The sequence below is a fragment of the Eschrichtius robustus genome, chromosome 20, assembly GCF_028021215.1.
Source record: "Eschrichtius robustus isolate mEscRob2 chromosome 20, mEscRob2.pri, whole genome shotgun sequence".
Taxonomy (NCBI): domain Eukaryota; kingdom Metazoa; phylum Chordata; class Mammalia; order Artiodactyla; family Eschrichtiidae; genus Eschrichtius; species Eschrichtius robustus.
In genome coordinates, this window is record NC_090843.1 from 20,253,481 (window position 1) to 20,279,398 (window position 25,918).

General features: G+C 50.3%; 1 pseudogene; it reads right to left on the minus strand.

Moving 5' to 3' along the window:
• Positions 1–100: 100 nt before the first annotated feature.
• Positions 101–24,351, minus strand: LOC137755535 (keratin, type I cytoskeletal 9-like; annotated as a pseudogene).
• Between the last annotated feature and the right edge of the window lie 1,567 nt (positions 24,352–25,918).

A 25,918-nucleotide genomic window follows, 5' to 3' on the forward strand; every position in this document is an offset into this window, starting at 1 on the left:
ACTCCTTCCCTCCTCTAGCCCATCTGGTGCTTTATCTGACCCTCTCCTGGGGCTCTCCTCTCCCCACCTGGTGAGAGTTAGTTGGCTCTTATCTCCTCTACTAGACGGTGAGCTCCTTGAGGGCAAGGTCTGGCTCTTTACGTTTGTGTCCCCACCGCCCTGATAATTCTTCTGCATCCTTCCAGATGTATTTTCGACCCTTCTTGGCCCTGCTCTGTGCCCCGACGGCTAATCTCTGGCTGCCCCGTTGGATCAGCCAGTGGGGGGCAGCTGCAGGAGATGGACAGGAGGGAAGAAAGGGGCTGGGCATATACTCCCCCCAAGGGCAGCTGTGGTCGCTGCTTCGGCAGAGCAGCCCTCCTGGCCTCAGCCCCCACCAGCTCCCATCACTCTGCTCCCCCCTCCACTGTCCCTTCAGCTCCCATGCTCCCCCCCACCCCGGTTGCTACTCCATCCCTGCTCCTGTCCAGACCTCCAAAAATAGTTCTTTCTCTAAAGTCCTTTCAGCTGACCCCGAGAGTCATTGTATTCTGCGGGCACCCTGACCCGTGCAGGTGTGGCAGTCAGCTGCAATGGGCCTGCTGCCCATGTGGACACCGCCTCGGTCTGTTCTGTCTTAGATGGTGACTCCACCAGGGCTGGGAGAGGCCCACGGAGCATTCCCCTCCACCCCCAGCCATGCAGGCAGGAAGAAAAGCCTTAGCAAGGGGGGAGAGCAGGAGGGAGTGGGCAGCAGGTGGAGCAAAGCAGCCTGGCCCTCACCCCCATCAGGTTCTCTGGACCCCACTGCCCACACCTGGAGAGATCCCAGCCACATTTCTCCTCTGGCTCCACCCCTGCTCCTGGGGCACGTGGGCAGGGCAGGAGCTGGTGGGGTGGGGCTGGCACGGTGCCACGCCCTCGCCTCCTTCTGCAGGGCTGCCTCGGTGCCTGGTGTCTGGTGCCTGGTGCCACCAGGCCTGGCCAGCTGCCGTACTCCTTCCCCTTCACTCCCCAGGGTCTGGGCTGCTAAGTGACTCACCCCACATCCCTCACACCCTGACCCTGCCCCTGACTGGTTCCAACAGCCTGAGCAATGCTGCCCCACGCTCTGCACCCCCAGAATCCAGGGAAGCTCGCCCCTGCCTCACGGAGATACAGCAGGCCTCTGATGTCCCAGCCCAGACCCGGCGCACCCCACATTTCCAACACTAGCTACCCTAGACCAGGCGCCCGGACGTAACGCATTGCATCCATTTTGTACAACTTTCCAAGGGAGATCACCAGCACCCATTTCACAGATGATGACACTGAGGCACAGAGAGGTAAGTGACTTGCTGAAAGCTACAGGGGCAGGTGGCAGTGGAGCGAACGCCAAAGCCCTCTGCCTCCAGCCACGGCAGCTTTCCTGTTTACCCTGAGCCAAACTCAGGGAAGTCACAGTATGGAGGAAAGGGCGCTGGGTGTCGAGTCCAAAGCACTGGATGGAGTCTGGGCTCTGTCTGAGAGAAGAGGGAATTGCAAGGCGGATCAGAGGCTGGCATCTGAGCCACGGAAGGAGGCGGTGGTGTCCGCCCCGCAGCCAGCCACGGCTTCGGAAAGAGCAGGCTGCGGGCAGGCTGCGGGCCACCGGGCTGACTTTACAAGCTCCCCGGCCGCCTGCAGCTCCCTTTGTCCTCACTGTGCTGAGCTCATTACGCCTGTGCGGCGGGCGCCCAGGACCAGGCCAACTCGGTGCCACAGCGCCCCCTGGAGGCCGCATGGGGACTCGTCGCCCTGCCACGGGATGCGGCCCTCCCCTTTCTGCATCTCTGACTGCTCAGTTCTGAGAAGAGAGGAAGGGTCAGAGAGGTCTGTCTGGGCAAGGGCAGGCCCTACACTCCAGTGTACTCCTTGGCCTCCCTATGGAGAGCAAACGGGCACTGAGCTGAGAGTGGTACAAAAGAAAGAGCCCCAGAAGGGCTGGAAGTCCAAAGACCCAGATTCTACCTGTGGGACCCTGGGCGTGTGTCTTTCCCTCTCTGGGCAACAGAGGAGTGGAGGAGGCCATCTAAGGAAACGTACCTCCCCTCCCAATTCTAAACTTGTAGTTTGTCTGACACTTAGTTGCCTCCCTGAAAAATGGCCACAAGGGGGCGCTGCAGACACAGCTATGAAAGAAGCTGGCGCTCATAGAAACTGGCCACACCTTCCCAGCTGAACTACCTGGCCGCGCCACAGCCCCGGCACGACCCCGCGGGCAGTCAGCCCAGCCTCCCTCATCCCAGTACCATCCCTGCTGGAATCATAATGTAACCCAAATGTTTACAACCTTCCCAGAATAGGACAGTCCCCTCAATTCATAGTTCTATTGGGGGTGGAGCTTAGTGGGACCATTAGGAGATGGAGCTACAGAAAGCTGGGCAAACTAGGAGCATATATCCAGTGAGACCTAGAAACACCCCTAAATCCCTTGCAAGGGGCTAAGACAAGATGCCAAAAGGAAATCCGGTCAGCCATGGAATCCCATGTGCGTGGGCTCAAATCCAGGAGGGTAAGGAGTCCCCAACTTGCTGTTGGTCCTTAGACAAGTCAATGAACCTCTCTGAACTTTGATTTCTTCCCAGAACCACCTGGTAGGAGGAAACCCTCTGCAGGTGGGGTCAGTATTTGAACTGGGGGACCCACCCCCAAGTTCCTCCCCATCCCCAGCAGTTGCCCTGCACAGATAGGAAATGTGGGCATAGGCAAGGGGCTCATAGCAGCCTCAGAGCAACCCTTGAGATCACTCTAGAGATGTGACATTAGAAGATTCCTCAGCCTAACCCTCCTACACTGCTGTAGGGAATGTAAATTGGTGCGGCCACTATGGAGAACAGTATGGGGATTCCTCAAAAAACTAAAAATAGAGTTGCCATATGATCCATAAAATTCCACTCCTGGGCATATATCCAGACAAAACTGTAATTTGAAAAGATACACACATCCCTATGTTCATAACAGCACTATTCACAATAGCCAAGACACGGAAGCAACCTAAATGTCCATCAACAGATGAATGGATAAAGAAGATGTGGTACATATATACAATGGAATACTACCCAGCCATAAAAAGAATGAAATAATGCCATTTGTAGCAACATGGATGGACCTAGAGATTATTATACTAAGTGAAGGAAGTCAGACAAAGACAAATACCATATGATATCACTTATATGTTGAATGTAAAATATGACACAAATGAACTTATCTATGAAACAGAAACAGGCTCACAGACATAGAGAACAGACTTGTGGTTGCCAAAGGGGAGGGGGCGGGGGAGGGTTGGATTGAGAGTTTGGGATTAGCAGATGCAAACTATTATATATAGAATGGATACACAACAAGGTCCTATTGTATAGTGCAGGGAACTATATTCAATATCCTGTAATTAACCATAATGGAAAAGAATTTTTTTAAAAAAAGAAGGATCCACAGCCTGAACACAGGACTCTACATGGGTACCCCTCTCCAGCATGGCTTTTAAAATCCTTTGTGATCCAGCCCAGCCTACTTCTCCACCTCCAACCCTCATCACTCTCCCCCTCCCACCATTCCAAACTTCTTCTGGTTTCTTTCTCTTTTTTTAATTTATTTATTTTATTTATTTATATTTTTTTTTTGGCTGCGTTGCGTCTTCGTTGCTGTGCACGGGCTTTCTCTAGTTGCAGCAAGCGGGGGCTACTCTTCAATGTGGTGCACGGGCTTCTCATTGCGGTGGCTCCTCTTGTTGTGGAGCACAGGCGCTAGGCACGCGGGCTTCAGTAGTTGTGGCTCGTGGGCTCAGTAGTTGTGGCGCACAGGCTTCGTTGCTCCGCAGCGTGTGGGATCTTCCTGGACCAGGGCTTGAACCTGTGTCCCCTGCATTGGCAGGCGGATTCTTAACCACTGCGCCACCAGGGAAGCCCCTGGCTTCTCAAATGTGCCAGGCTGGCCTTTCCCTCCAGGCTTCTGCATATGCCCTCCTTATTACCCATTCCACCACCAGCAGCACCTCCACTTTGTCCTCTCCCACCTGTGTCTCCTTAATCCTCTCCCTAGTCTAGATTGGGAGTCCCTGCACCGAGCTCCCCAGCCTGTATTCCTCCCCATGTTTACCTGTGTGTCCCTGGTGGGTGGTGAGGTCCATGGGAACAAGGGGCTATGTGCTCATGGAAGATTTGCCAACTGCACGGATGACCTGGGAAGGGGACTGAGGACCCAGATTTAACGGCAGGAGCAGCTTTGGACACAGCCTCTCTTGTTTTCCTTTACCCTTAATCCCACAAGCTTCACTCCATCTCACAGGGTCTTAGAGGCTCTGAATACTCCTTGTTCATTCCCATAAAGTTCTCCCTGTGCTTCCCAGACATTTCCTCTGAAAATTCCAAAGCATCTCAGACAGAACCAAGAAGAGAAGGGAAAGGAAGAAAACCAAGAGAAGAGAAAAGAGGATTTTTTTGTGTGTTTGGGCCTAAGAAAAAACTAGAGCAACTTTCCCCTGCGGCTGAGGGGAGCCATGACATTGGAGAGAGAGATGAGAGGCCCTGCAGGGAGGCGAAAGCTTGAGGAAAATGCAGATTTTCTTTGAGATTGATGAGTTTCGGAATCATAAATCAGTAGAGCCAGAGGGTCCCCAGCCCTGGCCGCTGTTCTTTCATCAGTTACACTTCAACATGTGTTCAACAAGCATAGACCTCAGCCCCTCCGCAGAGGAGAAGGGGTTGGTTTAGAAGCCAGCACAGCTTGGGTTCTCACCTATCTGAACCCCTGTCATCGGAGAATTGATGGGAAGTCTTCTCTGCCACTTTGGAGCCAGGCCAAACCTGGTCACTTATATGTTAAGTGACCTTGGGTGTGTTGGTGAACCTCTAAGACTCAGGCTCTTGAGACAGCAAGACCTTCCTCAAATCGTGGTTGTGAGAATTCATGAAACAGCATATCTAACCTGCCTGGGACAGGGCTGGGACCTAGCTGAAACTCGACCAATGGGCGTCATTTACTTTGTTTTTTTTTTTTAATTAGTAGTAGTAGTTGTAATATGGTTCTTGTGCACACGTTGCAAGAGAGAAGGTCGCCAGCTCAGGGGCTTAATACGCGTGATGGTGAAAACAACGCGTGATGAACTGACACAGACGTCCGTTGGGACAATGGCAAGGCTCTGCCTTGATAGTTGCTGGGAGGAGAGATAGGCTGGGAGGTGGTGGTGGAGGCAAGGAATGCTTCTACCATTCCCCACGCTCTGCTTCTACACACTGAGGTAGAGCCACAACTCTCTTTTCCCTTGTCCCATGTGCCGTGGGGCTGGAGTTTCTCAGAAACTCTGAGATGACCTGTGTCCATCTTCAGTGGGGGCCCCTTCTAGAAGTTCTCTGCCCAGCTGAGGAAGGTGGGTTGGGGGACCCCAACCACCCCATCAGCATCCTTCAGAGAGCACCAGCTCTTCAGCAAATTGATGAGGGAATTCTGGATACTGTTACCTCCTCTTGGAAACTCACAAAGCACTTTAAGAAAACAAAGGCTTTAAAAAGTCCTGCAAATACAGAAAACTGTTTTGACTTGTTTACTTCCATGTTTCCCACTGGATTTGATCTCAAGAGTTTTGGTTGTGGGGGGGGTTATTTTTATTGGCACCCCCGGGAAAATACATTGGAAAATTGAGAGCCTCAAAGAATCTAGGAAGGGACTTCTGTTAGGAACTATTATGAAGAGGATGCTTTGAGCAAGCCCACCCCAACACACATACATACTTTTTGCACCTCAAACAAAACTATTTGCAGTGGATTTTGAATTTTGTTTCCTTTTTATTTATCTGAGATATCTGCCAGGGCTGACAGAAGTTCCCTTGGAAAATCCCAGCATGTCATGTTGAAGAGAACAGAGAGAAGGGATTTGGTTTGGTTCATGTTTGGGCCTGAGAGAAAGAAGATGGTGTGGCCCTGAGGTTGAGGGGGTAGCAACAGGACAGATGGATATAAGACCCCAGGGGCAGAGAACATTCAGAGAGATTATGAATGATGGATTTCCCTGGCTCAGGAAGTCCGTGGAGACCACCCACCCCAGTGCCCTCATCCCTTCAGTGTCAATCCATTTGTTCCACACACTGAAGACCTCTAGTGGGGAAACTGAGGTCCAGAGACAAGAAATAGCTGAGACAGGGACTCATTGTTCATTTGTGGCTACTTGCTTCCTAAGAAGAGAATTTCCAAAGCTTTCCTGCTCATGGGAGGTGTTCATCTCTGCACTCAGTAGGTGCCCAGGGATTATTTTAGATGGCAGGAGATGATGAGGGTGGGCCTGTGAGTCAGACCAACCCAGATCTTTTGTCAGCTGAGTTATGTCATCTGTCTGAGCCTCAGTTTCCCATCTTTGAAGTTGGTTGGTTGTGGGCAATCAAGTAGATGACTTACGTAAAGGCCTGCCACGGGGCCAGCATAAAAGAGGTGCAGCTGCAATCATGATGAGGATGGGGTGGAGGCGGAGGACAAAAACGACAAGGAGACTTATAGTTGTTACCAATGGAGCATAACTTTGGAGAAAGGAAGGGACCCAACTCAGGCACCGTTGTAAGCTGGGGGGTGGGGTCCTCACCAGTGATGGGTGTCATGGGCGCATGCAGGGAGCTACTGAAGCCGTGGATACAACTCAGCCATGGTGTTTACTCAGAGAAAGCAGGTGCTGGGAGTTTGATAAATGATGCTTCCCAACTCTAGTGCAGCTTCCGACCAGATTGGAGACCATGTATCTATCTTCTTGCCAGACTCGTTCTCTACTAGGAGGATTGCATCCGGACCAAAGATGGTGGCGCTTTTTGGCCAATGGGGCTTTGTCCCCCACACAGGCTGGGAAAAGGTGAGTGTAGAGAGGGCACGGGCTTACCTGGGGCCCTCGGGATCCAGTTCAGTCTCCTCCCCTTCACCGAACAAGTCCTCCCCTTGTCCCATCCCCAGCCCCTGCCAACCCAACCTGCCCTCTCACCAGCCCCAGAAAGCGGGTTCCAGTTCCTCCATTAGGCCACACTCAGTGTCACCTCCAGGCCTTGACAGCTGCCCCTGCCCAGAGCAATGGCCTCTCCGCAACACACACATGCACACAAACACCACACCCCCATCGATTTTCACCTGGATAAATCCAACCAGTCCTTCAGGTCTCGGCCCAGCCCTGGCTCCATGGAATGTTCCCTGACTCCCAAGGCTGGGTTAGGACTCGTGCTGTGTGCCCCAGAGCCCCCGGGCTTCCCAGAGCGGAGCTCAGCACCCTGGGTTGTGCTTCTGCTACTCGTTGGTCTCCCCCCGTAAGACTCCGGGGCAGAGCCCGTGTCCGCCTGGGTCCCTGTCGTAGCCCCGGTAACCAGCAGCGTGCACAGAGCAGACCCTGGATAAGTGCGTGTTGTGAATGAAGGGGTCAATGACTTGGTAAAGGTAGACAGAGGCTCCACTGGGGACCCCCATGAGAAGGAGGATCGGAGGAGCCAGCTTCCCCCCCACCCCTACCCCACCTTGGGATCTCAGACTTGACTCTTTTTTACAGGTTTTGTGTTTTCTTGATTCACTTTCCTGAGGTTTCCCTCTCCCTTGACGAAAGTACTTCTGATAATGGCCCACGTGTCTCAGTCATGCCGAGGGGAACAGATGAGAGAGATGACAGTTGGCTGGGTCGGGCCTGAGTTAAGGTGAGAATGGCAAGTCCCTGCGACTGAGGGTGCTGGTGGCAGCAAAGATGGATCGAGAGTCTCCAGGACTAGAGACTCGCCAAAGTTCAGGAAGATCAAAGCCATCTGAAGATGTATGAGTGTCAGAACCAGACAGTGTTGGGGCAGAGGAGTCCTTAGGGACCATCTGGTCCAAAACCCTCATTCTTCCTTAGTGTCATTCATTCATTCATTCCCTCAACAAGCTCAGACAAAGTGCCTTCATGGGGGAAACTGAGGCCAGACGTCGCAGAGCTTGCCTAATTATTTGCACAATTGTCTCAAAACAGCTCTCCTCTGCTCTTCAGAAGCCCATCTCTGACCTTAGAAAGTGCTAGAATAAACCATAATGGAAAAGAAAATGAAAAAGAATATATATATGTATAACTGCATCGCTTTGCTCTACAGCAGAAATTAACATTATAAATCAACTATACTTCAATAAAATAAGTTAAAAAAAAAAGTGCTAGAAATTGTTAGAGGCCACATAGGCAGTACTAGGATGGCAGCATCTGGAGCCAGGACAACCTAGGTGTGTGTGACTTGGGCAACTTACTTCCCTCTCTGAGCCCTGGTTTCCTCATCTGTAAATGGAAACAACAGTAGCTACCTCTCACGGGTGTTGTGAGAAATAATGAGATGTTACGGAACATCCCTGTACCACACCTGTCATAGGAAGCGTCCCCTGCCGCCATGGTCAGGTCAGCGGGCCTGTGTGCTGTCCCAGCCCCTGTTCCCTCCCATCACCAACTGCACACACCACATTGTCCAGCAATGACCAGGCTGCTTATCTGCCCCCAGCACTAGACTGCGAGCCCCATGGGGAAACAGACCTCATCTGTTTTGTTCACAGTTTTATTGATTTCCACCCCCTGACCCAGAAAAGGCACCAATAAATATTCGTCGCATGAATCAACAGATGAATGAATGATCTGAAGAAGCAATTAAAATAGAGACTGCAGCTAGAGATGTTCACAGAAGCACAGTCCCCACACCCACCTTTCCTCACCATCTTTTAACCTCACACTGTACTGTCGCTGCTGGGTTTTATTTGTTGCTGATGGTGGTGGCTCGTCCCCTTGAACTTTATTTTCAGTTTCACAGGAACCCCCTCCGATAATCCCAGTGATCTCAGTCTAGTAAGAGTTACAGAGAAGGGAACTGATTATGTTCCTGTTTGGGCCTGAGATAGAGAGAGAGCCTCAGGGCCCCGAGGCCAAGAGGGCCGGCAGCAGCCTCGACATGTAGCAGAGACTCGAAGGGGAGGGAAACGCAGGGAGATCAAGGCACTCGGGGTTTATGAGTGTTGGAGTAATAGATGCTGGAGCCAAGAGGATTCTTGGAGACCATCCAGCTGTCACCCTCATTCCTCCACTATCCGCTCAGTTACCCGCACCTCCCATTGTTCAGCACTGAGCCAGGGCCTTAGGCGGGGAATCAGGTCCTGGGAAAGAATCCACGTGTGGGAAGTCACCCATCTTCTTTTTTTTTTTTTTGTATAAATTTATTTATTTATTTATTTATCTATTTATTTATGGCTGGGTTGGGCCATTGTTGTTGCTCATGAACTTTCTCTAGTTGCAGAGAGCAGGGGCTACTCTTCATTGCGGTGCGCGGGCTTCTCATTGCAGTGGCTTCTCTTGCTGCGGAGCACGGGCTCTAAGCGCGCAGGCTTCAGTAGTTGTGGCATGCAGGCTCAATAGTTGTGGCTTGTGGGCTTAGTTGCTCCACGGCCTGTGGGATCTTCCCGGGCCAGGGCTCGAACCCATGTCCCCTGCATTGGCAGGCGGATTCTTAACCACTGCGCCACCAGGGAAGTCCGTCACCCATCTTCTTCCCAGCCCTTTGCAGAGTCATTGCCTCCCACACAGGGCACTTCTGACAAGCTTCTGCCTATGGGAGTTGTTTGTCTCTGTATTCAGTGGGGGCTCAATAATTGTTTGAGGACAGAGAGGGCAGGAAAAAGCATACCTGCTTTGAAGCCAGGCCAAACTGGATTTCAGTCTTTACTCAGTCACTGATAAGCTGTGTCGCCTCAGACACATTACTTAACCTTTCTGAGCTAGAGTTTCTTCATCTGTAAAATGGGCATAATAACCCCTGCTTTGTTGGATCAGACTTCCCATATTCAAAGCCTGGCTCCGCCACTTAGAAGCTGTGTGATCTTTTGGGCAAGTCATTTAATCCCTCTCAGCAAGTGTACTCATGTGTAAAGTGAGAATATAAGCAGCAGCGTGAGGTTGCTGTGAGGATTGAATAAGGTAATATATATAAGGGGTTTACCACAGTGCCTGGCACGCAGTAAGCATTCAGCGAATGCTTGACCCTGCCCATTCCTTTTGTGGACAGTTGTTCTTCCTCTTGGTCACCCAACTCCTTTGAAAAGTAATTCTCCATCTGGTGGCTATGCTCCCCATTGTAGAAGCCAGAAATTAGCCTTCCAGCCTCCCTTGCCTCTGGAGCACAGACACGTGACATGATCAGGATCCCCCAAACAAACACATCACAAAAGCCTGCAGGTGGCAGCTAATGTCCTAAGAAGGAGGGGCTCCATGGAATCCGTCTGGCAGGAGTGGCCACAGAGACATCCAGCTTCCAGAAGCAGCAATGCCAGAGATGTAGCAGTAGCCACGAGTGGAACGTGCCGCCATGTCTGTGCCCACAGATGGTGGCACGAGTGGGATTCCTCTAGCTGTGCAGTCTTCAAGCCTCGTTCTCTGGAAGTTCTTCCTGAAGATTCTAGGACTTACCTCACATCCCTTAACAAACTGGCTTCGAAGTGAGGGTTCTGATCTTTGCAGGTAAAAACACTGATTGATACAGAATTTAGTAAAAGGGGTGATTGCAGGCAAGAGACGCCTAAGAAATCTCTACTTGGGGGCCTGTCTTAGTCTGCTTGGACTGCCACAAAATGCCACAGACTAGGTGGCCTACACAACAGGAATGTATTTTCTCACAGTTCTGGGGGGTGGAAGAAGTCCAAAATCAGGCTGTTGCAGGTTTGGTTTCGTCTGAGGCCTCTCTCCTTGGCTTACAGATGGCCGCCTTCTTGCTGTGTCCTCACACGGTCTTTCTCTGAGGAAGCACAACCCTGATGTCTCTCTGTGCGTCCAAATTTCCTCTTCTTATAAGGACACCAATCCTTATAAGACTGATTGGATTAGGGCCACCCCAATAGTCCCACTTTGACTTAATCTCCTTTTTTAAAGGCCCTATCTCCAAATACAGTCACATTCTGAGGTACCAGGGGTTAAGGCTTCAACATATGAACTTGGGGGGACACAATTCAGCCCATAACATTGTCTAACAGACCTTGTAAATCTAGCATGTCCAAAACGGACTCACCTTTCACCCCCACCGCCTCCACTCACAGCCTTCCCATCTCGGTGGGTGGCAATCCCTCTCATCCAGTTCCTCAGACAACAGACTCGGAGACATCCTTGACTCCTTCCTTTCTTCAAGAATCCTGATGGCTCCACCTTCAAATTACGTCCAGAACCAGCTGCCTCTGACCATCTCCACAGCAAGTGCCATTGTCTCTCACTAAGATTACCTCCATCCCAACCGATCTCTCTGCTTCTACCCCTGATCCCTCGGCCTCTTACCAAACAATAGCCAAAGAGATCCTCTTAAGACGTAACTTAGATGGGGCTACTTCTCCACCCGAAGCCCTGTGTGCTAGTCATGCTTGGCAGTGCTGGTTGCTGTAACAACCTCAAAAACGCCACGGGCTTAACGTGACGAACATTTGTCACTTGCTCACGTAAGGACTGTGTAATTGTTCCTATCTCCCCTCCAAGCAGTGAACTCAGGAATTCAGGCTTCTACTATCCTCTGCCATCTGCCATCTTGGAGTCCTTCACTTTCACCTGTGCCTTCGGTGGCTCCCCGTTTCACTGGGCATAAAAGCCAAGTTCCTTAAAGGGTCCCACAAAGCCCTAAGTGAGGTAACCACTCATCTCTCTGACCTCGTCTTCCATCACTTATTTCCTCACTTTCTCTGCTCCAACTACGCTGGCCTCCCTACTCATCTCTGAACATATGAAATACGTTCCCACCTTAGGGCCTTTACACACCCAAGCCCTGTGCCTAGATTGCTCTCCCACCGTATACCCACCTGACTGCCTCCCTCACTCTGTCAAGTCATTGCTTACATTTCACCTTCTCAATGGCCCTGACCTTGGCCACCCTATTTAAGGTTGCAACCCTCCCCACCCCACCACAACCCTCCAATCCCCCCACCACTCCCTTCTTCTCTTTGCATTTATCACCTTAAAATATAATAATTTATTTATGACACTTAGTGTTTTCCCCTCCCCCCACCTATATTGTAAGCTCCACGTAGGCAGGAATCTTTGTCTCTTTTGTCCATTGAACAGTGTCTTGCATAGAAGGAATTTAATGTATATTTATCCAGTAAAGTTTGTTGCATGAATGACATGAGAATCAGAATGGCTATCCGGCTTAGATGGGCCTGAAGGCAGTGAAAATCCAGCTATTATTAAAATATGGGACTCTAGAAGCCCATGCATGCAGTGATAAAAGAGGGGTTGTCTAGTTTCTTTTAGTTGCACTGGAGAATTTCCAGAAAGAGTAACATACTCAAATTCCTAAGGTCTGGACTCTATGGATGGTCACAGGACTGGGGACTTTCCATGATAATACAGAAAAGGTCTCTTATTTCTTGTACTTACAAGGCTGAAGTAGCTAATAGTTCATCTGAAAGTTGACTTCTCCAAGTTGCCAAACCACAGCATCAGCTGAAATCATAATGTTGCCAAGTCTCTTATGTAAAATTTAGACCATCGATCAGGAAAGAGGGGCACCCACAGAACTGGAAGAGAAATAGACGAGTCAATTTAATTGACTTATAGTACCCCCAAACTCCAAATTATCCTCACCCTCCACCCTACCATCCTTTATCGTCTCCAAAATTATAAATCAGACCCCCAAGGGAAGAGGTCCATTATAAAGCCAAAGCTGAGAGAAAAAGGCTTACTCGCCAAGAGAATTTCAAGATGTTACTAATCTGTATCAGCAGAAATGTGAATACTGGGTTTGGGCATGGACCCTAATTTTTGATCAGGCTGAATTAATCAATATAGAGGCATTAACCATAGATTCACAATTCAGCTGCTAGCTTGGGTGTCTAGGAGTGGGTCTAAATATTCGTTCAGTTGGGTGGCAGAAACTGAACTCAATAGTGGCCTATACAAAATAAACTTGAGTTTCCATAAAATCCTTGTTGCAGAGAAGGAAGGAATAATAATAAAGGAAGAGGAATAAAGAAGAAGAAATGCAACCAGCCAGGGAAACAGAAATGTTGGGGTGGAGTTATCATGTAGAACCCATTCAACCAGTTCCCAACTATGAGAGCCCAGAAGACACTGTCTAGACTCTGGCAATTAAGAAATACCTAGACAAGAGGGAACACAGTGTCTTTGAAAAGCATGGTAGCAGTTGTTCTTTGGGGTTGTGGATGGGAGATGCTACAGTTGAATTAGCCTCCCTGATTTCTATAGAAATGGGGTCCCAGGTGGCAGAGGACAAGTAGGGACCCTTCAATGCTGGAGGGCTGGAATAGTAAGCAGAATGACAAGACCTGTAGGGATCCATATGATGATTAGTTCATCCTGGATCTCTATGACCAAAAGACGAGGGCAGACCACCAAAATCCTGCTTCAGTGAGCATTCAGTTTAAAGTAACAGAAACAAATCTCGCTTTCTTAACAGGAAGGAATTTAATACAGAGCACTGGCTGCTTACAAAATCATTAGAAGGCTGGAGGAGCAGACTCTAGATTGAGCCTCTAGGAAGGGCTCCCAGATTAACACCACAGAACCACCCCCCAAAGGAACTCCTGGTCTGACACAATAAGTGGCCCAAGGACCATATAGTAACTGGTAGATCTATTCCAACAAAAAACACTTCCTTCCTCCGGATCTCTTTCCACTCAACTCATGTCCCACAGAAGTGCATCTGATTGGAAAAACCCAAATTACACCTAGATCTGTAACTGTAAGGGAGTCTAGAAAAAGTAGGGTTAAAGATTATCTGCCTCTAGAGAATAGGCAAGTTCACTAAAAGGATGTGGGAACTGATATGAGCAAATCAGTCTGTCATATCTGCCATAGTTTCCTACCCCACCCCCCAAAAAGAAAACTTTAGGCCAGGAAGAAGCTTGTCTTAAGCCTTGTGTTAGAGAATGACAGACTCTTATCCAGTTCCAAGACCAGAATCAGCTCCTAGACCTGGAGGACTTTGAATAAGGGGAAGTCCAGGTACCCTTGAGGAAGGGCTCTGCAATAACATCACAAGCAAGTACTGTACACCTACCTCTTAACCTTCCACATAGGAGCCCGTGAGCATTTACAAGAGTAGCTGTGTACTGGGGGAAGGAAAATATCCAGACCCTTGGGGATTATTGGACTCTGGCTCCAAACTAACTCTAATCTCTGAAAATGCAGAACAACACTGTGGTTCACCAGTTAGACTGAAAGCTTATGTGGGGGTAGGTTATATCTGTCATTTCGATCACTATTCTTTCCCAGGTAAATCCAAAAACTACATTTCCCAGCTTCCTTTGTCACTAAGATAAGCCAGGTGATTTAGGTTCTACCAATCAGGTGCACCATGTGAGACTTAGAAGGGAGGTATGTGAAGTATGGGCTCCACTTGGGGCATCTAGTTTGCTGGCATGGATGGCAGAGACAGTGTTGTCCTGAAGCCCAAGCTGGGGAGGCTGTTGATTCAGAAGGCTGCATCCTGACTTGAAAACTTCCTAGTCTTGGCAGAGGCAACAGCTCCCTTGGCAGACCCATTCTGCTGTGTCATTTTGGGAGATGTTAGAAATTCAGCGTAAGTCCTATTTCTCTAACCCTCCTAATGATTCTTTGATTTATCTAGAGCAACTATAAATCCCTTACTTGTTAACACAGCCAGAGTAGCTTCTGTTGGTTGCAGCTGAGAATCTGACCATTACAGAGGATCATATGGCAAATGGAGTTTTGACCTAAGTCTGCCTCTCCTGAGCCCAATAGTACCCTGGACCCAGCCTGTGTTTTTCTTCCCAGTCTCTGAAATGGAATAGAAGAAGATAGTAAATGGCTCCCTGATCCATGGAGTAAGGATTATTGTGGTGAGAAGAGTCAACAACACTATATCTCTAAGGGAATGAGAGAGATTAGTGCCATATGAAAGATCTGATAAATTCAGGGTTGATGACTCTGATCACTTTCCAATTAACTTGTCGTTTTCTCCATGCAGAATATGGGCAGACGTTAGGGAAGGATTATTTTACAACTTACTACATGTCTATTCTAATAGCAATCATTGATCCACATTGGATCACAATAATCCTTGGCACCTGATATGGAAACCTCTTTTTTCTCTATCCCAATAAGCAAAGAATACCAGAATATTTTTGCTTTCACCTACAGAGAAAGCAGTACATCTTTTCCAGCATTTTCAGAGAATCAGACTTGGGGGTTATGCAAACAGAAGCCATTGCCCAAATCACACTAAATGATTGCTCCAGGAAGACACCACTGCTGTCACTGCTGGCCACAGACATTGCAGCTCGAACCATTGATGTTGGGCACTGCATATCCCTGCAGAACCACTGCTGCTGTAACCTTAATAAACTCCCTGTCTCTGCCCCAGCCCTGTTCCTGCCATATTAGATTCCACTCAGCGCTTCCTTCACATACAAATCAAAGTCTTGTGTAGGAGCACCTGATTGGCAGAGCTATGCCACATGGCCATGCCCTAGCAGCAAGGGAAGTTGGGAAAACCAGTTCTTGGGGAGTCTCAGACTCAAGATGGAGCATTCCCCAAAGAGAGATAGAGAGAAGATAGGAGAGGAAGAGAGCTGGTAGCAGGAAGAGAACCAGAGAAGACTGTCACCAGTTGCACATTAAGGGCAAAGCACTAGAGAATGGATCACAAACTCTCGATGCTCAGGCATCTTGCTAGAGCCATCTTGGACCCAGAGACACCATACAGCTTCCACCTCCATAAATCCCAGGATCTTGGGTTTTCCTGAGCTTCCTTCCGTGTTTGCTTAATGTCCTAAGTTTACCCTTACATAATCCCTCCCCCAATGATTCAGAGAGTCTGTGGCAAATTATGTTTTCCAAAGATCAATATATCTCATTCCACATGCTGTCCTTCAACGTGACATTGCCACTCCTCCATCTTGAGATGGGGTCTTTGTTTTCTATTTCTGCCAAGCAAATTACTGTAAATGTAACAGCTTCAAAGAGCACCCATTTATTAGCTCGCAGTTGTGCAAGTGTGACCGGATTCTCTTTGCAGGGTATCACAAGGCTGAAACCAAGGTGTTGGCCAGGTCGAGTTCTCATCTGGAGACTCTGGGAGAAAATCTACTTCCAAACTCTTTCTCATCCTTGGAAAAACTCAGTTCTTTGCAGCTGAAGGGCTGAGGTCCCCGTTTCCTTGGTGGCTCTCAGCTCTTAGAGGCCAGCCACATTCCTTGCCTCATGTCCCCTTCCATCTTCAAGCCAGCAATGGAATATTGAAATCTTTTTATGCTTCAAATCTCTGACTTCCTCTTCTGCAACCAACCAGAGGAAGCTATCTGCTTTTTTTTTTTTTTAAGGAATTCCTTTATTTTTATTATTTATTTATTTTTAGCTGTGTTGGGTCTTCGTTTCTGTGCAAGGGCTTTCTCTAGTTGCGGCAAGCGGGGGCCACTCTTCATCGTGGTGCGCGGGCCTCTCACTGTCGCGGCCTCTGTTGTTGCAGAGCACAGGCTCCAGACGCGCAGAGCTCAGTAGTTGTGGCTCACGGGCCCAGTTGCTCCGCGGCATGTGGGATCTTCCCAGAGCAGGGCTCGAACCCCAGTCCCCTGCATTGGCAAGCTGACGCTCAACCACTGCGCCACCAGGGAAGCCCAGCTATCTGCTTTTAAAGAGCTTGCGTGATTATTGTCAGGCCCACCGGATAACCTCCCTATCTTAAGGCCAACACAGTAGAGACCTTAATTAATTCTCCAAAATCCCTTCACAGCGGCACCTAAGTCTGTCTTTGATTGAATAACTGGGATTATCTTAGAACTCTGCCTACTGCAAGGTCTACGCTTCCTCCCCTTGAATCTAGGCAAGCCTGTGAGTACAGCAGAAGGGACACTGCATGACTTCCAAATCTAGGCAATGAAGAAAAACAGCTTCTTCCTGGTTCTTTCTTGCTTAGAACATATGTCTTGGGAGCCCTGAGTCAGCATGTAAGAAGTCTGGCTACCCTGAGGCTGCCCTGCTGGAGGGATCACACTGAGAGTCTTCATACAGAGACGCCAAGGAGCCCCTGCAGGGCCACCCCCAGGTTGGAGTGTTTCCAACCCAGGGGCCAAACATGTGAGCAAGCAAGGCTTCAGATGACTCCAGCCCCCAGCCTATGAGCCACGGTGACACCAAGTGGAGCAGAAGTGGGCTGTTCCCACCAAGCCCCCAAATCAACATTGTTCTTTTAAGCCTCTAAGCTTTGGGGAGGTTTGATACACAGCTGTAGCATCTGGAACATAGGCTGAGGGCTCTGTCTGAATCTGTCTCTAGTCAGAATCCTTGGAGAACATTGTCAGCTGCTGTCTTGTGAGAATGTTCCTCACTTTGCCTTGGAGCACTTTATTTGTGCCTATACGTTTCACCATCTGTGAAATCTTACAAGGCAAAACCCACATCATTTTTGCCTTGTTTCCCTCTGTAGGTAAGAGACCTTACACACTTCGGTTCATTATCCAGACTTGCTTGAGCCAGCTGGCTGGAGGATGAGAGTCATGTGGCCCTTTCACCCCTAACCAGTATGCAGCCAAGCCCCTGATGCAGAGCTACGCAGCTGACTTGGAGCTGACCACAGATGCTTAAAGGAAAACAGAACTGCCCAGTCCAAACTGTCAACTGCAAAAGCACAAGCTAGATAAATGGTTGTGATTTTAAGCCACTAAATTGTGGGTTGCTTTGTTACAAGCAAAAGTTAACTGATAGAAAAGCTAACCAACACTCTTAGAGTGGATTCACTTGATTTTCCCTTCACCTCCTTTCTGCCCCTTCTCAATCCCAAAGAACAAATGGGTCAAAGTCCAAGTTTGATTTGCAGTAAGAAAGCTTTATTGGGAGGTCGAGATAAGACAGGGAGTGGGTCACCCCCAGACCAGACAGAGGGAGAGAGGTCTCCCCAACCCTCCCAGAGGAGGGAGCCAATGGGCAGCCAGAGGAACGACATGCCCAGTCAGCCCAGTTCCAAATGGGCCTGGAGGCTTGTTGCTAGCTATTCCCAGTGTCACAATGCAATGAGCAGGGTCTGCCTGTCTGGGGGATGCTTTCCCAGCTGGGGCGGGGCTGGGAAAGTTTACAGGGGCTCTCGTATCGCAGCTGGTAGCCTATGGAGAGACAGAAGGGAGGTGAGAGTGAAAAGAGAGGACTTAGAGCAAGAGACAGAGAGACCAGGACTTGGAGGAAGATGGGCAACTGGGAGCAAGGAGGCTAGAGCTCAAAGAGCTGGAGAATCCTGAGATGGAAGGACCCTCGGGTCCTAGTGGCCCCCATCCAATTCCTGAAGATCTCCTGCAGCAGCTGGCAGATGCTCTCCCATATGTGAGGATGGAGGCTCATGAGGCAGCTCCCTCCTCCATGCAGCAGTTTTTGTTAGTAAATCCCTTGCATGTTGAGGCAAAGATGGCCTCAGCCTCTGCCCATAGATGCACATCTATGGCTCTGCAGTGCCGCCCGACACACAAAACCACACCAGACTCTCTAGAGAAGACCAGCTCCCAGGCACCTCAAGGCTTCTCTGAGCCAAACCTTCTCAATCATGTTACCCAGCCTTTCGCTACAACTTCATAGTAAATTTTTATTTTACAAGATTCAACACGCACAAGGAAAACTTTCTCTGACCTAGAGACCACTTCACCTGTGTGACTCTTTCTTGCATTTAGACTTTATTTTTAATATATGCTCCTTTTGGCAGTTTCATCGTAAAACTGGCTTGCCCAAGCCAACCACTGACTACAACCCCTGAGCCTCTTTTCTACCTGAACCGTGGCTGACCCAGGTGTCCCCATCCTCATGATGATTAAAAGTACTGGCTATGGGGCCGCACAGAGCTGATCTCTCATTTATGATTTGTATGACCTCAAGTCAGTTACTTATCTTCTCTGAACCTCTTTTTCCTTATCTCTAAAATGGGGATAATAACAATACCCACCTCGTAGGGTGTGGGGAGAAATAGACAAGCTAATACACCATTTCCAACTCATCTCCTATGCTTTTGAGACTTAAGCCACGTGTGTCTTAGCCTTACCTAAGGCTCTGTCAAAAATAATGATCAATTCAGAAACAAGGACAAGTCTATGGCACTCACCAGAGACCTCCCTAAAATCTAGCTCTGTTTAGAATATCTTTTCTCTGTCTAGAGAGGCTCAAGGATATTCACAGAGGGGTGGTACCTTGACAGGTAACCCCTGTTCCTCCCCCACCCCACAACCTAGAGTTGTCCCTTACCTTGTGTATCACAGCCACCAGTATTGAGGAATAGGACGGGGGCTGGGATGTCCTTCCACGTCCTCCTCCAGAGCTACTTCCTCCACCACAGCTGCCTCCACTTCCACCCCTGGATCCTCTTCCTCCTCCACAGCTGCCTCCTCTTCCACCCTGGCTCCTCTTCCGTAACTGCCTCCACCTCCACCTTGAGATCCACTTCTTTTGCCACCTCCAAAGCCAATTTGTCCAGCTCCATGAGATTCACTGAGAAGTAAAGAAAACACAGATGGGGGCTTCCCTGGTGGCGCAGTGGTTGAGAGTCTGCCTGCCAATGCAGGGGACACGGGTTCGAGCCCTGGTCTGGGAAGATCCCACATGCCGCGGAGCAACTAGGCCCGTGAGCCACAGCTACTGAGCCTGTGCGTCTGGAGCCTGTGCCCCGCAACAAGAGGGGCCGCGACAGTGAGAGGCCCACGCGCCGCGATGAAGAGTGGCCCCCGCTCGCCGCAACTGGAGAAAGCCCTCGCACAGAAACGAAGACCCAACACAGCCAAAAAAAATTAAAAATAAATAAATAAATAAATAAGTCAGGAGCTCTTTAAAAAAAAAAAAAAGAAAACACAGAGATAAAACGAGTGACCTCCACATATGTATACAAGGATGAACCTGGAGAGAAGACCCAAATGTGAGTCCTCCTAAGTCTTCCTTTCCTCAAGGCAGAAGGCAGAGGCTGGGCTAGCACCACAGCTGGGAGGGGAGAGCTTTCCCCTCCCTGGAACAGGAAGCCCTTCTTCAAAGCCCAAAGGCCCCGAGGTTCCCCCCATGGGATGAAGAAATCCTCGATCCATCAGACTCTTGTGTTACAGGAACTTTCCCAGCCGCCTCTATCTAGAAGAACAGAAGTAGCATCAGGGGCCTAGGACTTCTTAGGGGTTCCACAGAGCCCTGGGGCACCTACAAGTCCTCCTGGCCACCCTCAAGGAGGCTGCGGTAGAACTTGGTTTCCTGCTCCAGCCACATCTTGGTACTGATGTATTCCTGATTCTGACACTCAGTCTCTGCCCAGATCTCAGCAAGCTGGGCCTCCAGCTGATCTGCTCCTGGATCTGCTGCAGCTGGCCACAGTAGCGGTTCTTTGTGTCTCCCAAGGATTTCTCCAGGGCCAATTTCTAGGCAGCAGGAGGAGGCACTGAGAGGGCTGCTACCTCATAGCTGCTCCCCTTCCTGCCCCTGGGGATCGTGCCCAGCCTCCTGTGCCCCACCCGGGCAGAGGGTCCAGAGCAGGGCCACCACCCATGCTGAGCTGAGACTGCAGCTCAAACTCCAACTCCTGGACACTGTGTCGAAGCTTGGTCACCTCCTTTTTGTTGGACTCTGTCACCTCCTGGCCACAACTTGTCACCTCCTGGCCACAACGTGTCACCCCCTGCTCAATCTGGCTCATCTGCAAACAACAAAAGCTCATTGGGCAGCTCATTGAATGAAGAAGGTTCTTCCCCACTCGTTAGCACCTTCGCCTCCAGGACCAAGACTGAGTCAAAGCCGAAGACAAGTCGTCTTGAGTTCTGGGTCCCTCCAGCCAGGCAGGGTTGTCAATTTCTCTCAACTCAACATTCCCTCTCAGCAAGGCTTCAAGGCTCTTCATACTTTGTCCCTAAACCACTTTTTAACCTTATTTCAAAGTGCCGCCCAAACACATGCACGCACACACACACGCACGCATGCACACTACAGATCATGCCCTCCCGTGCCCACCTCTACGCCAGGTGCTGGAGATCCAGCAGGAAGGGAGTCATCAAGGAGCTCAGTGCAGTGTGAGGGGCACCTGGGTACCTCTACTAGAGTCTGACAGCACACAGCCTAACGTAAGCTGTTCATCCTCTGCCTTTGTTCACACATTCAATAAACACTGAGCAGCTTCTCGAGGGCAGCGATCTTGTGCGGCTCGTCTCTGAGACATCAGCACTCCACATGAAACCTGGCACTGGGAAGCTACTCGATAATTACACCTGTGGGCAGTGAATTCATTTGCAGAAGGATGACTGAGAAGCCCAGCTGGGCTCAGAGATGGAGGGGCGGGTGGAGGAAGAGAAGGATACGTGGACAGAGGGAGAAAAGGTTGAATTGGTGTCCCAGGCTGCTTACCTGAGTCTCGTATTGCTGTTCAATGTCCCTTCAGGTCTTAGCACTGAGCTGCTCATACTCCTGCACATGTCATTGAGGATCTCGGCGAGATCTCTGCCAGGAGTAGCGTTCATCTCCACACTGACATCCCCGGTGCCCTGCCCACACAGCGGGTGCATCACCTGCCAGGGAAGAAGGGGATATGAAGTCAGGGGGCTGGGATCCTCTCCATCACCTTTCAGCCCTCTCCCTCTCCTCCCCCTGGGGTGCAAAAATGGGATGGGACACAGTTGTGAAGTCAAAGCCCGACCACCACCGTAGGCTGGGCGTGTCCTCCTCGAGTGTGAGGGAGAGGGTGTCTCCCAGGCAATGGTCCAGAGCTCCCCCCAACCCCCAGTTGTCCCTGCACTTCTCTTCCTCCCTCTCCCCAGTGAGTGGTAAGTAGCCAGGACCCTACATCCTCATGATTCTTCTTGAGGGCCACCAGCTCCTCCCACAGAGACTCATACTGCATCTCCAGGTCAGACTTCTGTACGGTCAGATCATCCAGCACCTTCCGCAGGCCATTTATGTCAGCCTCCACCGCTTGCCGCAGGCTCTGCTCCATCTCAAACCTGCAGACCAACCAGGGGTAGGGCATGAGCAAGGGGGTACCAGCCCCTACAGGGACCTCCAGAGCACTAGGGGCTGGAGGAAGGATGGATGACAGGAGAGGGAGCAGGACTCACTTCATCCTGAAGTCATTCAGGGTCATGCGACTGTTGTCGAGGTCCAGGAGTATCTTCTTGTTGTCCACTGTGATGTACACAATCTAAAAAAGAGGGGATGGCATGGAACCCATGCACCCCTGCTATGACCCACTTCTGGGAGAGCAAGAGGCCGGGCAGAGCCATAGGAGGTGAGGATCCCATCCAGGAAAATGCCCACGAGGCAAGAGGAGCTTCCAACAGCTGGTACATGGCACAGATCCCTCAGGCTCCAGCAGGGATGTTCAGTGTGGCCTTCATTCATTCATTCAACAAATATTTGAAGATCTACTACAAAGCACACTGTGGTGTTCAGAGATCAATGAGATACTGCCCCTCAAGGAGGCCACAGTCGACTACAGAGTCCAGAATATCCTAGAAGAGTTCAAGGAAAGGAGAGTTGACTTATGGCTACAGGAAATCAAGAAAGACTTCAGGGAGGAGGTGGCAATTGAATTGGTCCCTGAAAGATGGCTACGGCCACACATGAATAAACAGATGGAAGAGGTTTGGGGTAGAAGAAACAAGATATCCAGAGGCTGTTCATCAGAAGCTGTGAAGGCAAGGGAAACAGGTGGAAACTGTGACTTAGCTAGACTATGAGCTCCTCAAGGGCAGAGACCAAGTCTGGGACATCACTATGTCTGCCCAGAGCAACACTGAGGGTACTCAGTCTCTAAGTTGAGTGGATAGATGGACATGTGGATGGATGGATGGCTGAATGGATGGATGGGTGGATAGATGATGTCTACCCCCAGAGTTCTCGATCCTCTCCATCACTTGAACAGCTACCATGTGTATCTGGATCCAGCCAAACTGGAAAAATCAAGACAGGTCCTTATAGGAGCCCAGGAGAAGTAGGAAGTGAGAGATAGGATTTCTAATTTTCCTAACTAGAAAGCTTTGAACTCTTAGGGGTTAAGAGGAGAGACAGGCACAGATGCTCCCCTCTCCTAAGGCACACGATCCACCTGTTTTGGACCACAGCACTCTGGGTTTTTTTTTTCATAACATAACAGAAATTTTAAACCAACAGGGACCTGAAATCTAGTCTGCCCAGCCTCTGCATTAAAAGGATAGGAGAATAGGCCCAGACAGGGCATCGGGCTTCCCAACATCACATAGTGCATTGGTGTCAGACTCAGGACCGGGTTGCCCCATTGCTATGTTCCCTCCACGCTGCCTCTGCATTCCCCACCTAGGCCAGGCCAAGAGTTGTTTCTGATAAAAGTTAAAGTTTCCGTGGAATCTAAAATATGACACAAATGACCCTATCTATGAAACAGAAACAGACTCACGGACGTGGAAAACAGACTGGTGGTTGCCAAGGGGAAGGGGGTTGGGGGAGGGATGGAGTGGGAGGCTGGGGTGAGCAGATGTCAGCTTTTATATATAGACTGGATAAACAACAAGGTCCTACTGTAGAGCACAAACTATATTCAATATCCTGTGATAAACCATAATGGAAAAGAATATTTTTAAAAAGAATGTACATATGTATGTATAACTAAATCACTTTGCTTTACAGCAGTAATTAACACAACACTGTGAAGAACTATACTTCAATTTAAAAGAAAAATTTTTTTTAAGTTAAAGTTTCCAAGAGTTGGATTCTCCAGCTACTGTCTAAGCTTAGAGTCCAGCATCTTGCCTTTTGGAAGGAGATAAAGCATGTGAGTGAGTGTGTGAGCGTGTGTGTACACGTGTGTGAGAGAGAGAGACGGGGAGACAGAGATCCGAGTTACCCGGGCCTACGTGGTTCTTGAGATCCCGGATGGGGTCATGATAACAAGAGTAATCCTTTTGGACGGTCCTGGGCCCCTGCCTTTTGTACCAGTCCCAGATCTTACTCTAAAGGTCGGCATTGGCCTCCTCTAGTGTCTGCACCTTATCCAAGTAGGAGGCCAGCCAGCTATTAAGTTCATGCCCCCATCTCCGCCTTCAGCACCACCGCTAAAGCCTCCCCGCCGCAGCCCCTGGAACCTCCACCAAAACTCCCAACACTAAAACCACGCCCAGATCCTCTGCCATAACCGGAGCCAGAACTGCCGCCACCTCCCCTCCCACGGGCCCCAGAGCTCCCCACACCATAGCTACTGGTAGAGCTGAATCGGCCCCCTCCTCCACCAGCCCCAGAGGAGCTGAAGCGGCTAAAGGAGGACCTCGTGCCTCCCCGACCCGGCTCCAGCAGGACGATGAGAGCTGTCTGCAACTCACGACACTGCCCGCAGCTTGTGGCTGAAAGCAGTTGCAGGAGTGCCGCCAGCTCTGGAGCCAGGATGCAGAGCAGTTCCCAAGGCTGCCTACTTATATCCTCCATGATGGTGGCACGCCTGGGTGTGCCCGCTGTCTGCCCCCGTCTCCCCCAGACAGACTCCAAAGGAGGTCTGAGATCCAGGAGGTGGCCGGGCTGCCCCAAGCAGCCCCAGGTTCTGCATCCTTTGCTGACTGCCTGGAGGCGGCCCAGCCTCTCTCCACTGTGTGGGGTAACGTGACGATATTAGGCTGTCAGGGGCACCATAAAGCAGCTCTGCCACCAAGGGGGCGACCTAGATCCTAGAGTTTGGTCTCCACTGGCCCGACGGCAGATCTGAGACTTAGCCCCTCCGGGATAGAAACTCCCGGGAACAGAGTCACCTCCCCCACTGAGGACCATTGCTGTCCGCACCCCTCCCCGCTCCCACTTGGTGCCCATTGTGAGTGAGCTGGGACCAGGCTACCAAGGAGTTGTTACAGAGGATGGGGGAGCTGCCTGTGTGGGTAGAAAGCCCGGCCCTTGGCCTCATGGAGCCCCAATCTGCTGGGGAGCTCATTCCTTGCTCTCAGAGTCTCCAGTCTGATGGAAGAGACGAGTGGCATGGCAGAAAGGCTGAGACAGTTACAAAGCAGCGTGCCCCCCAATACTTGAAAACAGCAAGCAGAGTTCACACGAAGGAATTGGGAGAGAGTAGACTGAATAAAAGCACTGCTAACGCTAGCTGACCTTGGAGCAGGAAGGCAAGTGGCTCGACTGTCCTGGTCCTTCAGCAGGGCCCAGCAATGGGTATGGAATTGACCTTTCCCAGGTGTCTAGCCCATACTGAGCCCTGGGAAAGATACTGAGATGTGTGACTTATCCTGTCCTCCAGGAACTTACAAGCCGCTGCCCCTGGCAGAAAGTCAGAGCATATTCTGGTGGGCAAGGCAAGAAGAGAGCGGGCTCTGATGCCAGGCTACGTGAGCTCAATCCCAGCTCAAAGCTCAACTAGCTGTTTGACTTTGGTAAGTTACTCGACTACTCTATGCCTTTGTTCCCTCTTCTATAAAATGATGATATTAGTAGTCAGCCCCTCTCCTAGTAAGAGACGCATGAGAAGCACCCGACAGATGTTAGACTGGCCTCTGCTCATTCAGCCCCCTGAGTCCCTCTCCACTCTGCCCTCACCCAGACCCTTGCCACCAGCTCCTGGCTGTTCTCCCTGCTTCTTTCAGGCCTTCTGACTCCTTCTCCACGCAAGAAGAGGAGTAGACTTTCCTATCTGACCGTCACTGACTTCCCTTCACCCCCAAGACAGGGTCCACATTCCTGGCATTCAAGGCCCATCCCGATCTTTCATTCCAGCCCCATCTCCCACCATTCCCCAGACCCCCTAACTAAACCATACAATGCTCCCACGCACCCTGTGTACCTCAGAGAACGTGCACACTTGCAGTTCCCTCCACTTAAAATGTTCCTCTCAGGACTTCCCTGGTGGCGCAGTGGTTGGGAGCCCGCCTGCCAATGCAAGGGACACGGGTTCGAGCCCTGGTCCGGGAAGATCCCGCATGCCGCGGAGCAAGCCCGTGCGCCACAACTACTGAGCCTGTGCTCTAGAGCCCACAAGCCACAACTACTGAAGCCCGCGCGC